Below are 16,426 nucleotides of genomic sequence, written 5' to 3'. Positions count from 1 at the left end.
AAAAAGCACGTGCAATTAAAAGCTGAGGTCCTGCTTTTACTTTTTTTATTTATTTACGGTGCGGCTTGGACGCGGCGTCCATCGAAAATAGACTAGGCGCCTATCTTTATCGAAGCGGCGCTGAGAGACGCTTCTGAAACGCGCCGCGTCGTGGCTGTTGTAAACACAAGCATTGACTAGAGTGGGCGCGATCAGCTCCGGTAGCCGCGTCGCAGCCACAACACGCCACAGAGTGTAAATAAGGGGTTATAGTCAATAGCCTACGAATGGAATGTTATTATGTGTCATGAAACAACTTGCGAACTTGCGAAAGGTCGGATTTGTTCCATCTTTTGATGATAAGTTTTGTTTAGAAAACCTTGAATCCATGTAAGACACAATGTTATTAGACACAATCCATGTCATTAGAATCAATGAATCCATGTCATTAGACACAACGTGAACACATGTGAAGGCCAGTGTTTTTTTTTTTTGCGGTGATGACGGTGAAGAGCTCAGACCCGCGGTAGGCGTCACGTGACCGCGGTATTGCGGTAATGCGGTAACCGTCCCAGCCCTACTGGCTTTACCTTCACATTATAGAGCACAGCGCCGTCTTCTCGAGATGATGCTATCCAGTATCCACAGGAATCAGCTGTTGGTTTGAGGTTCAAGTTTTCCCTGTTGTCTGCGCATGTAATAAGTGGGCGGGCAATATTCTAATGTTTCGTCTTGACGTCACAACGAAACGGCTTATGACTCGTTTGAAAAACAATTCATTTAATTGAATCAGAGTCGACTCATACTTTTGAAAGACAATAACTTTATATACGGTGCACTTTCAGATTTAAAACTTTGCAGGATGTTTTCATTCACTTAGATGTTACACACTACATGAAAGGTCATTTTCAAAAATACATAATAGGGGCCCTTTAACCCCTAAGCTAAGAACCAAAAACAACTTCTTGATCTATATCAGGGTAAATAATTTTATGTATTATATCGTATTATGTTTTCGAGTATGCCGGGGATGCTTATGTAAACCTCAGTGTTTGCGTTATTTCTGCAAGTCTTTCTACAGTGATGAGACATTTGGCTTCTCTCTGGTGTGAGTTATTACATGATACCTAAGGTGATTCTTGTCTGTAAAACTGTAAAAATGTTCTCTCATACATGAATCCTCATGTGGTACAAGAGTCTCAGATATAAAGAAACCCTTTTCACCTTGACCACATATAACCGACTTCTCTCCAGTGTGAATGTTCATGTGCCTGTTAAGGCTTACTTTTAGAGTGAAACTTATTCCACACTGTTGGGAATGTGAATTTTCATGTGGTAATTAAGGTTTCTTTTTCGGGTGAAACTTTTTCCACACTGCTGGCAGGTGTAAGGCTTCTCTCCAGTGTGAAGTCTCATGTGGACTTTAAGGTGTACATGTTGATCAAAACTCTTTCCACACTGATGGCATCTGTAAGGCTTCTCTCCAGTGTGAATCCTCATGTGCCTATGAAGGTTTCCTTTTTGATTGAAACTTTTTCCACATTGTTTGCAGGTGAAAGGCTTCTCTCCAGTGTGAATTTTCATGTGGTAATTAAGGTTTCCTTTTTGGTTGAAACTTTTCCCACACTGTTGACAGGTGAAAGGGGTCTCTCCAGTGTAAACTCTCTTGTGGACTTTAAGGTTACAGTCTTGAACAATAGTCTTTCCACACTGAGAGTATGTATAAGGCTTCTCTCCAGTATGAGTTCTCATGTGCTTGTTAAGGATTCCTTTTCGGGTGAAACTTTTTCCACATTGTTCGCAGGTGAAAGGTTTCTCTCCAGTGTGAATTCTTATGTGGTCTTCAAGGTGTCCTCTCTGTTTGAAACTATTTCCACACTGAGGGCACATGTAAGGCTTATAAGTTGGATTGTAGCTGAAAAGACTTCTAGTCCCATTTTTTTTTGCCATTTCTCGTGAGGACTTTTCCGTCTGTGACCAAGTATACGTTTTTTCTCCAGTAATGAAAACATGGTGATTGTTATATTGATCTTTCTCTTCCATTTCATTCAGTACTTCAGTCTCCTCTTTCAGTGCCATCAGGTCTAAGAACAAAAAAGAGAAACAAATTGTTAACCCCAGTTTAACTAAATACAGTTAATTAAAAATGTATTCATTTAAGGCATAACATTTCGCAGGCGTTGAGTCGTCTCTTCACAGGTGTTGGGGCATCTGAAGTCTAGCCTGACTACGTCAGACTTCGTACTTCCGCTCAATTTCAGTTCGCTTCTGTACTAAGTCTGAGATAGCGACCTATCTCCCCATTTTCTTCCGGCCTCAAAACAGCCGGCCAATCAACGAACAGAGGGCGGGCTGAGAGCCGTGACGTAGGCGCTGATTGTACCATGTATGCGTAGATTTACTTCACATAATCTGCAAAAGTCGTTCACAGCCATGTTCACGCCGGTATTTCGCTTGATGGTTTTGTTTTCGCATCATACATGTGTTTACAGTGGAAGTTAGATGCGGCTGAGCCTGTGCATAACACACGTCATAACCAAACGTTATGTGATTGGCTTACGGGTAACCAATGATTTTAAACTTCAGACCCCCCCCCAGTGTAATTTTGTAGTCAATCTGAGACTATTTTATGATGTGTTGTCGAACATAGCACTAAGATCAAGTAAAACTAGTATTGAGATACGGCCTTGGTCAGAAGCTAAAAGTAAATCATTTGTAATTTTAACGAGCACAGTTTCTGTGCTATGATGCGGTCTGAATCCAGACTGAAATTTTCAAAGATATAATTTTCTTACAAGAAAGAGCACAATTGAGCGGACACAACTTTTTCTAGTATTTTAGACATAAATGGAAGATTTGAAATGGGTCTGTAATTTACTAATTCATTTGGATCTAATTGTGGTTTCTTAATGAGAGGTTTTATAACTGCCAGCTTGAACGTTCTTGGAACATGACCTAAAGATAAAGACAAGTTAATAGTATTGAGAAGAGGCTCTTCCACTACAGGTAACACTTCTTTCAGTAGTTTAGTGGGTATTGGATTTAATAAACATATTGTTGGTTTAGATGCAATGATAAATTTATTTAGCTCTTTCTGTCCTATAGTTGTAAAGCTATGAGTTGTTGTTCTTGAGGGGCGATAATTGAGGCTGAATCATAAGACGGCTTCAAAGATTGTACATTTACAATTTTGTTTCTGATGCTTTCTATTTTCTCAGTGACGAAATCCATGAAATCATTACTACTAAACTGTAATAGAATATTTTGCTCAGGCGATGTCTGTTTATTTGTTAGTCTAGCCACTGTGTTGAATAAAAACCTTTAAACATTGCTAAAACAACGTTCGGAACACTGTGCAGCGTGACACTGTTACAGGGGGGTTTCACGAATGCTGAAATATCAGAAACAGGAACATCCGAACAGCAGTGTGCCGATCTGCTCTGTGTCGGGGAAAATTAACTCAGGGGTACGTTTCCACCAGTTCCCAAAGGATGATCCAGTCAGGGTGATATGGGTCCGAAACATTAGGCGTGATAATTTAGTTATAAGGAGACACACCACTGTCTGCAGTCGGCATTTTATGCCTGAAGATATAATTGAAGGGAGCCGACGCCGTTTCAAACCTGGGGCGATTCCGGTGTTGTCTGCGAGCAAAAATAAAAGGCTAAACTACTGATAGCATACAAGTCTAAACTAACTACTAATAGTTAGCTAATGCTGTATCGGGTGCCATTAGCAAAAGCTACATATACTAACTTACATATCTTCAGAATTATGCATAAATGAGGTTCAAAACTTAAATCCTTTGTCTAACGGAGTACTCGGGGCACTGGACGTCCGTTTAGCAATACGGTGTACATCTGAAATTGATAGTTTGGGTAGCTCTTGTAAACAATGGCTATAAAAGGTCGCCCTTACTACGCTGTGTTTACCTCAGTAGCTGACGGCCGGAAGTAGTTATACTCATTTTGTAGAACCCAGAAGAATGTTACGCTTAACCCGTATTGCAATTCATTACATTTTAATTCATTGTCTAATTATTTTAGCATTTAAATGTTTTTTTATTGATTGAAAGCGCTAATTAATTTTATTTAAGAAAAATATTTTTGTTTGTGTTGTATCAGTCTTACGAAATTAAGGATTGATGTTGATTATTGTCTCAACTCTGCCTAGGGTGCTTCCAAATCTTTGGAGATTAATACACGTTGACTAATAGAGAACAACTAATAAATGCACAGTGAATAACAATGGCTTTTTCCTTGTTTTTAGGCAAAGGAACGGGCTGGCACCTTTAAAAGATCAAAAAGATCAGAAATTATTAAAGAACTGTCAAAATTGCGTCAGAGCAACCCAGAAATACCTGTGCACTCTGACCTGGACCTTCACTCAGATAGTGAAGGCCAGGAGAGTACACAGGATGAGGGTTTGCTAAACCCAGTTGCAGAAACCACAAAATATTGCAGCCAGTGCAAAATATTAGGAAAAGAGTTAATAAAACAAAAAAACTAAACAAAATTGATTAAAAGGAGACTCAAACTTTTGGAGGAGCTGCAGGCCACCCGAAAAGAACACCAGTGCGTGGTCTGCAAAGAGCAGACACCCACTCCCGTTTATGGTATGAATAAATTATACATTACCTTATCTTACTTTATTTAATATTATTTATTTATTTAACTTACCGTGCTGTTCTCATATTGTTTTTACATAAAGAGTTCTTGAAACGTGGTACAACTGTATTGCAACGGACAAAAAAAAGCAGCAAGACAATTCAAAACAAAAAATTTCGCATCCATGAACCTCAAATGCCTTTGGAACCACAGCAAAATTAAAGAGTATGTATGTCTTTTATCAATAATAGGGTTTTTTTTTTATTCGCTTTGATGCTTTTTTCACAAGTAAGGTGTACATTTAAAACCTGATCCCATGATTTCATTACAGTTATACACATTTTCAGTCCACATAATCATTGTTTCAGACAAACTGGCCCAGCAGGCCGGAGCACCGCCTGCCATGCTTACTACCAAAGGGAGACAGAAGGCCGTGTCTCCAATCCAGAAAACTGCAACTTTACCATCACTGAATGGACAACGATCAATTCCGGGCCTTCTCGGGCGCTTCAGGATGCTGTGCCGTCCAGCGTGCCCTCAGCAGGCCAGGGCCGCAGGCTTCGACTCACAACAGCCATGTGCTCGTCAAACCACCATGCAGGTTCAGCAAATCTTCTCCACCCAGCAGAGAAGAAAACGACTGCAACTTGTACAGTGACTTTTGACCCATCAACAAACTCAAATTTCAACCACTTCAAGAATTGTATCCACTTCAGACCATGAAAGTATCAATTTAATGAGGTGCTCTGAAAATAAACTGATGGTTCTTTTCATACTTAAATACATCTTTTCCATAGTTCTATTACCTGCTTCGGTTAAACCCCATTGACTCTGAACTGCAAAGATCAGAAGGCACACAGCACGACCATAATGCAAAGAGCTGCTACAAAGTTCATAGTCTGCATAGAACGTAACTTTTAAGTAGATGAAAATGTGTGCTCAAAAGAAGCAGGAAGCTGCATTAGTAAAATTAGAATTTTACTGATTTAAAGAAATCTTGAATGCATGTGTAAGCCAACATGCCAACAGACTATGCACTGCTTTTTAGAATATACAGACATATGCCACCTTCTGGTTGAAATTGGCACTGCTGCATATTCGTTTCCATGACAATGACTTATCACATGACATACTAACTTTAAATAGGGCATGCGTCACCCTGACGCCAGATATTAAGCAAACCACCTGAGCTGCGTAAACTAACATGACCTAGCGGCCCTTCGGCCCTACTTTTATCCTAAAGTGCGCATTTGATCATTCCGATCCAAATAGGACGCAACATGCGATACGCATTTTGATCACTGGTTACTGGCTTGTTTAAATGCAGATAAAACGATAGCTGGAATTAAGTATCTCTACTAAAAGTGAAAAAGTCTTAGATTTTTAACTAGTATCGTTAATTTAAGCATTAAAGCGCAAGTCTGTTTGACAAAGGAAGCTCAACTCAGCGGCATGCTGTACCGGTATTTATTATTCTGCTTGATTGGAGAAATCCAAAGTGCAGCATCTGTTTCTGCGAAGAAATCTCAGTACAGTGTTATATACACATAGACTTGGGTGATGCCACCTTTCTGCAATATAAAGGCCTTACAAATGATTGTTAGTTTGATGTAATTCATCTAAATTTTGGCAGCATCTACAAACAGAGCTAACTAGTGATCAAAATTGTTTTAACTCGCTGCAAAGTCAATATTTATGCATGAGATGGACGTAACCTTGTATGCTAAGACAAGCTTCGACTTACAGCAAATCTATTTCCTTACTTTTAAACAAGTAGGCTAGAAGAAGTTGTTTAAAGAAAAGAGAAGAGTTACAGAGAAGGCACAAAGCAACAGACATCAAAACATTTATACATGTAAAGCATGTTAACCAATTTAACCATCCTGTACCCAGTTGGCAGTTAAACCCATAATTAACAACAACACTATTTGGCCCGGGAGATCTGGTTATAGACTGATCTCAATCAAATACTTTACTTTTGTCAGGAAGCAAGCAGAATATGTTTCTTATAACTTTGGAATAACCTATCACACACATGACACACTGAGTTAAAACTCCCCAATCAACCAAACCTAAAATCAAAACACTCACATATGCAAGCGAGAGAGCACAGTACATCAAAACAAGAGAAAATCAAAACAAAGATATAAAAATAACTGTAAGCCCGTCTATCGGTCCAATGATGGTCTCCAATAATACGGGTGAAGGTTTTTGCGCGTTACTTGTCTTTCCTTTTACGCAACACAACAAGATTAAATGAAATACATTTTCTCATATGTACTGACTCGTTATTTCATCTGACTCCATAAATGAAAAAGGCTTTAATGATATCTGGGCATCATTAAAAGTGAGCGAATGTTTGATTATTCTTTTTTAACTGTTTACTTATGGTTTACCCGTTCAGTTTAGGAAGCTATATCCCTAATGCTGCGTTCACACCAAAAGCGAATAGAGCGTATGGCACGAGTGATTTCCATGTTAAGTCAATGTAAAGATGCGCGGTGGACGCAATGCGCTAATTAGGCGAATTGAGCGTCAGGCGCGGCTTGCTGCGTTAACCAATCAGGAGCCTGCTTCCTGCTGTCACATGGTGAAGTGATGGAATAAACGGGGGCAGTCCCGCTTTTCAGTTTATAATGTTATTTTATATGTTTGGCCTCAACTTATTTTATATGTTTGGCAAAACATTATTTTTGTAATATGACTAATGCCTGGTGTGGCACAACAAAGCAAATATTTTATCACATAAAAACTTGATTTCAATATATGAGACATTCATTTTGTATTGAATGCTATTTATTCCATATCTAAATCCAGATTATATGAAACATTATTATTCTAATGTAAAAACAACCAACGTACTTTAGAACATAGAACTTTAGAACATAGTTCGTGTCTGTACAGTGTTGTGTGAGAAAAAGAAGAAAAAAAAAAATCACAGGACAGGTTAATTACTTTTGGAGGCTGGCTCCATTTATCATCAAAACAAAAATAATTTACAGATTAGGTGGTTAAGGGCACGGGTGACCCTCGCTCCGATGCGGGACAACAGGTCATCAAAGTCGGCGCGGGACAGGCGGAAGTACCGCTGATAGCGGCCGCCATCCAGGCGCAGCTCCTGGAGCAAATGGTGAAACTCTAGGTACCGGTTTGAGACGCTGGAAATTGTTACCACAAAACCTTCATGAAACACAATACTATCATATTTATCATACTAAAACACAACCCCAAGACTAAGGAATATAGCTATTTCTATTTAACGTTGGTACATCGTGCAACTTGTTTGTGTGTGTCATTCATGAAATGTAAATTTAGCTGCAGCCAATAGGGACTGCGCGACCCACCTCTTTCCACTCTGTGACCCACAGTTTGAAAATCCGATGCAAGATATGTTTTTGTTTTATAAATCTAAATCTCATTTAGGATGTGTTTGCTTGAGTTATTTAAAAGTGCTTTAGTTTACCAGTGTTCATCCACGCTTCAGCTCAAACGACAATGACTGACATTATTAATAATAATAATTTGTTACATTTATATAGCGCTTTTTCTGAGACCTCAAAGCGCTTTACATAGATGGGGGAATCTCCTCAACCACCACCAATGTGCAGCATCCACTTGGATGATGCGACGGCAGCCATATTGCGCCAGAACGCCCACCACACACCAGCTTACTGGTGGAGAGGAGACAGTGATGAAGCCAATCAGTGTATGGGGATGATTAGGAGGCCATGATGGACAGAGGCCAAGGGGCAAATTTGGCCAGGATGCTGGGGTTACACCCCTACTCTTTTTCGAAGGACATCCTGGGATTTTTAATGACCACAGAGAGTCAGGACCTCGGTTTAACGTCTCATTCGAAGGACGGTGCTCTTTTGGCAGTATAGTGTCCCCGTCACTATACTGGGGCGTTAGGACCCACACAGACCACAGGGTGAGCACCCCCTGCTGGCCTCACTAACACCTCTTCCAGCAGCAACCTGGTTTTTCCCAGGAGGTCTCCCATCCAGGTACTAACCAGGCTCAGCCCTGCTTAGCTTCAGTGGGCAACCAGTCTTGGGCTACAGGGTGATATGGCTGCTGGCTAGATATGTTCAATTATTGACCGTGATTGGATTATTTTTAAACAATCATATTTCTATGAACTCTTTTCCCGCCAGTTGCCAGCCAGAAGATGCATAATAACGCCCCCTACAGTATGAGTGAAAACACGGAATGTCGGAAAATCTCGTTTAAAAAGTTAAAGGTTTCTTTTTCAAAATCACTGATGAAGCATTATTACTAACAACAGTATGAAATATTTCAATTGTTTGATTACAAGCGTGCCGCACAAGTGCTGAAAAGTGAATCCAAAGCATTTCGATCACTCCTCTGTGGCTGGTCCCAGTATAGGTCATAAAGGCCGCCTCCCCATGAAGTCTAATGGACGCGATGGAAACTAAATCAAATTGCACTTCAAATAAATCATTTTCAAAGATGTTTTCTGTCATTTTAGATAGTTTTTATCACGTGGATTTAAGTTTAAGTGTTTGTTTTATTAAACAAGTTTGGTCTTAGTTAGTTATTTGATGCTACAAAAATGGGAATGTGGCGTCATGATTGGCAGCTGTGATTGACAGCTTCTCTAAACGAAGTAGTCACTGAGGCACAACTGACTTTTTTGGGGATTTTCAGGAGGAGATTGGAGCTTCAACTTTAATTTCTACATGTCCATAACTGTTTATTTCACACAGTTAATTTCATGTTAACCGTTTCTGTGGGAGTGAGGGCGGGACCTTGATCTCAGCTTTACTTCCTGCTCACTACTGTGATGCTAATGGTCTTGTCCGATTCAATGATCTATGCTAAGCTATGCTTGAATGGATTCGAAAACGGTAAAACTCAATTGTTTAACTCTGGGGGAGTTGTAAAATGAGCCTATTTCCCAAAAAAGTGGAGTATCCCTTTAAAGCACCTTTAAATCCTGCACTAGTTTAGCCTTGCGTAGCCAGAGCTTCAGACTGACAGCAGAAGGTCTGGACTCCACAACAGATTTCATTGGCCAAGGACTGACCAGAGGCCGTTTGACTGATATGTAAAGCAACGTTTCGTTCAGGAGATGTAAAATCGCCTGCTCTTCAATAACAGTGCCAAACTCTCAGGCGCATTTTAAAGCATGCCGTTAACTTCACATACTTCTCATACTTTTAAAAATCCAGCATTTGGTTTATCCTGATACAAGCTCATTGTAAGTTGTAAATACGACGGCTTTCTTCTTCAGTTAGGGGGTTTGGCATCACAACGGCTTTGTTTCCAGGTGGACTATTATTGCGGTTTGTGTCAGTAAATCAAACCAGTGACTAAACGGTCAACTTCACACTGTTTCTCTTAGTAAGATGAAAATAATCTTATTTAAACTGTGATTAAATTATGTATAGAAAGCGATCAAAGAATGCTCCCTTCAATCGCTGGAGCTGTCAATCAAACAGCGCAAAAGTTTCTCATACCCCTTTTCCACCAAGGCAGAGCTGGTGCTGGTTCGGAGCCAGAGCCTAGTTTCAAATCGGTTCTTTGTTTTTCCACCGCCAAAGCACCAGCTCCGAACCAGTAAAACTGGTTCTTAAGTAGCACCAAATCATTGCAGGGTCTAGAACGGAGCCAAGAAAGAACCGCTTGCGTCAGAGGCTGGGGGCGGGGTTACCGTGGCCAACAAGACTGAAGAGAAACTTGTGACCGCCATTTTTAAATAGCAGCTAGTCGAGCTAATAGCAGCTCGATTATAATATCCGTCTATGTAAGTTACGGCGAGCTGCACGAATGCGTTGGATTCGCCGTGTTTGGATGCCGATTTATTTTCGCAAATCCATGAGCATCCATAGTAACGCAACGTCTATCATTGTTGATGCCTTGTTCGAGATGCATCGGAGCAGCGTGGACCGATCAGAGATTCGGGAGTGTTTGGAGATCATACGACTCCTTGTGCTTTTTGATCGCTTTCGCAGTGCTTTGATTTCATGTGCTGATCGTTCTGCGAGAAGCCGATGCATCTCGAACAAGTCTGGTGTGTTTGTGTTTGGCGCTGCCGCACTAGCGTAGCTGGGCAACATGATACGTATGCAGTGACGTAAGATATAGCTCTGTTGTGGCTCTCTGGCCGGTGGAAACGCAAACGGGTTCTTAGTAAGCTCGTCAGTCGAACCAACTCCGAACTGGCAATAGCTCTAGCTCTGAACCAGCACCCGGTTCTTGTTGGTGGAAAAGGGGTATCAGTGACTGAGTTCTGGACTCTTGCCAAAGCTCCCGTTACAGGCCTTTATGACAGTCCGTTTGTCATCACATCTTGCTCCGATTAATAGCGTAAATAAATTTCTGTCTGCATTATTGTATATGGACGGATATCAGTTTCTGAGAAGAAAATTAAACTAATTTAGCTGAACTTAAACATAAACATCAATATTTAAAACTGTTTATTTAGACTTACATGATACACTAACATGTATGCCACTCATGAGATTAACGAGCAGCTCAAGTAAATCAAAAATTTAGTTTTTGGTGTTATTTTGGTTATTTTTGCATTACATTATCACCCATTATTATCTACAGTAATATGCTATCCAATCATGGCACTCAAACACGGAGGAGATGACTCGTTTACGAAGATCAAACCAGTTATTTTTGAATAATCATCTATGGGCTGGAAATATTCCATTATTTAAACAACTTCAATTTGATTTAATTATGGATGATTGCATCATAAGTGCATGAAAAATTGCAAACATTATTGTTTAATATAGGTTTCCCCCAAACCTCTAACTTCATCGCCCCGAAATAGATTTTAGTCATAATTTATATTTTAAGATTTGTCTAATTCTAATGCTCTTTAATGCGTTTTGTTGTTTGTAAAATATTCTTGAATATTCAATACATGTTTATGATCAGGTATGTAAATGTGTTATGATAATATTTTGTCTTTTAAGTGAAGTCATTTTTTGGCCACCTGAACTGTAGTTACTGTAGCATCTAAGATTTTGTTTACTGTTGTAAATTTAAGTAATAAAAATTTATGATTTTCATTGGAAGTAGATTTTGGGTTTAATGTTACACAAAATAATTTACTTCTGTATTGTTTTTCCTAGATTAATGCTTAACATTATAACAAATGGAAGCAGGATCTTCTCAGGTTAAAGGCAGTGCTAGTATTTGTCTGGCCATGTGATCTCGACATGTCTGACCACATGAGGTGACCCGGTCAATGTCAAATAAAAGCGCTTTAAGAAACTCTTCAAAAAATATTAATTTCTGTCCATTTAATATCCTCACAACTACGTTCCTTTTTAGAAAGAAATGATATGGAGGATTTTCAGTCAGGATTTAGACCGTACCATAGTACCGAGACAGCTCTCATTAGAGTCACAAATGATTTGCTCTTATCATCCGATCGTGGTTGTATCTCGCTATTAGTGTTACTCGATCTTAGTGCTGCATTTGACACTATTGACCACAGCATTATTTTAAATAGACTCAAATTATGTTGGCATTAGTGGAATTGCATTAGCATGGTTTAAATCATACTTATCTGACCGTTATCAGTTTGTAGCAGTAAATGAAGAGATGTCTTATCGATCACAAGTTCAGTATGGCGTACCACAAGGCTCAGTACTAGGACCGCTGCTGTTCACTCTGTACATGCTGCCATTAGGAGATATCATTAGGAAGCACGGAATTAGCTTTCACTGTTATGTTTCACGAAATTAATAGAATGCATAGCTGATATAAAAAATTGGATGACTCGTAATTTCCTACTACTTAATTCTGAAAAAACAGAGATTTGAATTATTGGACAAAAAACTTCCTCACGTAATAATCTAGAATACTGTCTAACACTTGATGGCTGCTCTGTCAAGTCCTCGTCGTCGGTTAGGAACCTGGGTGTGCTCTTTGATACCAATCTTTCATTTGAAAGTCACGTTTCTAGTATCTGTAAAACCGCATTTTTCCATCTTAAAAATATATCTTTATTACAACATATGTTTTCAATGACAAATGTGGAACGTTTAGTTCATGACCTCAAGGCTAGATTATTGTAATGCTCTACTGGGTGGTTGCCCTGCACGCTTAATAAACAAACTACAGCTGGTCCAAAACGCAGCAGCTCGAGTTCTTACTAGAACCAGTAAGTATGACCATATTAGCCCAGTTCTGTCAACACTGCACTGGCTGCCTATTAAACATTGTATACAATTTTTAAATATTACTGATTACTTACAAAGCACTAAATGGTTTAGCTCCGCAGTACTTGAGCGAGCTCTTAACGCATTATAGTCCTTCACGTCTATTGTGATCTAAAAATTCCGACCAGTTAATAATACCTAGAAAATCAAAATCGACTGCTGGTGGTTGATCCTTTTCCTTTTTAGCACCTGAACTTTGGAAGAGTCTTCCTAACATTGTCCGGGAAGCAGACACACTCTAGTTTAAATCTAGACTAAAAAATGTGTTTTCTTTGACCTAGCATACACATAACACATTATAGACTTCTATAATTCAATGTTAGGCTGAATAGATTTGGTCAGCCGGAACTGGGAACACTTCCCATAAATCCTGATGTACTCAAAGTCACTACATTATAAGAAGAATGGCGTCTACGCTAATATTAGTCTCTCTGTTAATCCTGAGGTTGACCGCAGTTTGCCATATCCAAACTTGCTGGTGTGTCGGTATCTTCAATGTGCTGAGGTAGCTTTCACAGCATAAATATTGCAATACTTAGTTTATAATCAGAATATTGTCGCTTAAATAGTCATGAGCATAGCATTCATTTAGTTATTCAAATGTAAGACGACATAAAAAAGACGTGTTCTTCAGCTAAATTCGATCCTCATTCACACTTTCGTTTGAAAACAAAGCATCAACACACTAAAGTACACTAAATTTCTGCATTAGATTTATTGAACAAAACAGTTTTCACAAGTGCGCTAGCGCTGCACTGACTGACTGACAGTTATTGTTTTTCATGAGACTTTTGTGAATACTTGATACTTCACCTTGACAAATTTTATTTTTAAACCTAGTGATTTTATCTGATGTGCAAAACTGAGGGAAATAAATATTACAGGAAATGGCTAATATGAGCCAATTAATGCTCATCTGCCACCATCTACGGGATATAGAGGTAATTATTTATTTTTTTAAATAAAATAAAAGTGTTTTCTATAAAATGTTGGATTTACTAAACCTTGAAATGATCGGTTTTAAAAATGGGAATAATCTCAGAAGGATGAACAAATAATGTTTTTGGTCATAACATTAAAAATAACATTTGAAGTGCTGGAAAATGATGCGTGTCCAATTATAGACATTGCCTTGCTTTTTCGACGTTCACATTAGCTTCTAGTCTTTATTGCAATCAATAAAACTGCTTTATTGGCAAATTATATGATAACGGAATTGAAATATACAACATTAAAAAGTCAACCATTGACGGTTTTGTGTGGATATACAGTGAGTACAGAATGTTCACAGGAAATGCCCGACCTGGCTTTTCGAAAACCAGGAAGTAACTAACCGTGCTTTAGTTCATTAGGAATTCTGGAAATTTAGAAATTAAGTCATATAAAAATTAAAAGATTGAGACAACTATTCATCAGCATGCATTGATTTATCCTATGTTGAAGCAAAAAAAAACATTGCGACCAAAATCATGTGCTGATGCGACCAACTGAGAAAGTAGCACCAGTGCAACCAGTGGAAAAGTTAGTCTGGAGCCCTGCTTGCACCTTGGAACCTATTTCAACTTTATTCTAGAGCTGCTGTAAAGCCAAAACAATTTCGGTTACTTTAATTTCCTTTTATCACTGTAAAGCTGCTTTGAAAAAATCTATATTGTTAAAAGCACTATATTACACTTGACCTGATTAGACTAAAAACACTCAAAACTAATTCTCTGAGTGTGTCTCAATCAGATCTAGTTCAGTAGTTCAGTTCACTGGTAAGAGAGTCAGTCAGAGAGAGAGTTAATGGACTTAAATGATCTGATTAGACTAAAAACACTCAAATCTAGCACTACAAATTAATAAAAGAACACAAACTATACAGACACTTAATATTTAGCCAATTATGTTTTACATTTTCACGAAACCAATTGCTATTAGTTTGTAAAAGCTGAAATTTACTCGTTTGTGTTTGTTGCATTGGTGCTTCGATTCACTGAATCATTTTGTAAAGGATTTTTTGACTGAGTTTAATTTAGAGTGCTTGCCTTTGAATCACTAAATTAGCTGTTGCAAAAGCTCTTTTACTCCATCACTACTTGCCAGTGACTGATTTCTTGTTTATGATGAACTGATTCACAAAACAGAGAGCGGAATGAGACGCACCTTTAATGTTACTCATGTGTTTTCATTCTGTTACTTTGCTTACAGCGCGTTTATAATGTTATGCAATGCAATGTTACATTTAATAACACATAACTCATTCTGCGTCACTTGTAAAAGTTTGAAGTCGATTAAATGGCTTCTACAGGTTTAAATAAACACCGTAAACACTTAAAACACAAACCTTCCTTCAGCCGAATCACAACAGATGCGAGAGCGCGGCGCAGCCTTATGACGTCACTGAACCAGACCAAAATAAAAGTCCTCCTGATACACTAAAGCTGTGTCTGAAACCGTTCACTCATTCACTAATCCCTACATAGTGAATGGCAGTTGAGTGCACTACATCAGCAAAGAGTGAACGAAAATGAGTGAGCGAATTCGGACGCTGACATAATTATCACGCGCCAGAGAGCTCGTACAATTTCGTCATAAACATTGCCTACCCATCTTTAATATTTTCTTTTTTGGCTGTATGAATTGTATGTATGTATTTTTCACGTTTATTGCGTTATTTGATAATAAAAAAAAGATAATAAAAACATTTGCTTGTCATATTTATTTACTTTTTACATTTATATGTGAAAATAAAAGAGAACAAAACACTACACAACACATTTGTTTATTCAAATATAGCTAGATATAACGGTATATAAATAAATAAATAAATAAATAAAACTGTCAAATTTTTTTGTTATTTAAACATTACTTTCAGCTCAAAGGCGTGCTTTGTTAGCTCGAAGATGCCACCTATTGGTAAGAAGATGTTATTATGTATTATACAGGACACATTCAGCAATTAACTAAGTAACTGAAGATGAGGTTATTCTTCCTTCTCCTCTAAGAAACAAACATTTATCCATTTTTTATTTTTATTTAGTTTCCAGTGTTACTTATGATAATTGGCAGAACACATTGTTGTGTTTAATTTACAGCTGGATGTAGCTATTTTTCAATATATAACATCTTAAAGGGACACTTCACCCATTTGCATTAAGCTTTGTATTGTTAGAAACCCAGTCATATATTATAATAAACGTGGATTTTTCGTTCATTTTTCCCTGAGATGGGAGAAATAAGGATTTAAGTGTTTTACTTCCTGCTTATTATGACGTAAAAATCATCATTTTGCGTCATAATAAGCAGGAAGTCACATTTCATTGAAAAGTGTAGAGACTACAAACACTAGCTCCTCATTATTCCAGGGGGCGGGACCCGCTCACGCTACAGACCTATTACAGATCAGTGGGTGGGACTTCACTTTCTGAAACTGAAAGCAATATCCTCCATCTTGTTTGGAAGCTAAGCTAACAGGCACTGTGGAGCCAGCTGTGAAGATATGACAATAGCGGAGGGTAACGTTACTCAATATGATGTAGAAGAAGAGGATTTCGGAAGTCTGCTGCTCGAATCGGGTGTTTGTGGCTACCTTTACAAGCCACATTATAGCGAAGAGCAGCCGAGGCGGAAGACCTGCCTGCCGCGGACGAG

At 38.6% G+C, this 16,426-nt stretch overlaps 1 protein-coding gene and 1 long non-coding RNA gene across 2 annotated transcripts in view; one reads left to right on the top strand and one right to left on the bottom strand.

Moving 5' to 3' along the window:
- LOC311289282 (uncharacterized protein) overlaps nucleotides 1–16,426 on the top strand; it is a 333,082-nt gene that overhangs the window by 301,506 nt on the left and 15,150 nt on the right. The window lies entirely within an intron of this gene.
- On the bottom strand, nucleotides 783–15,177 carry LOC311289506. The gene is made up of 2 exons (XR_014627131.1): nucleotides 15,120–15,177; nucleotides 783–2,063 (listed from the first exon to the last, which is right to left on the bottom strand). It is a non-coding gene; the product is annotated as an uncharacterized lncRNA (long non-coding RNA).

Source organism: Rutilus rutilus, assembly GCF_951802725.1.
Source record: "Rutilus rutilus genome assembly, chromosome: 4".
NCBI classification, from domain to species: Eukaryota; Metazoa; Chordata; class Actinopteri; order Cypriniformes; family Leuciscidae; genus Rutilus; species Rutilus rutilus.
Note: the sequence above shows the minus strand (reverse complement) of the source record. Positions and strands in the feature narration are given on the sequence as shown.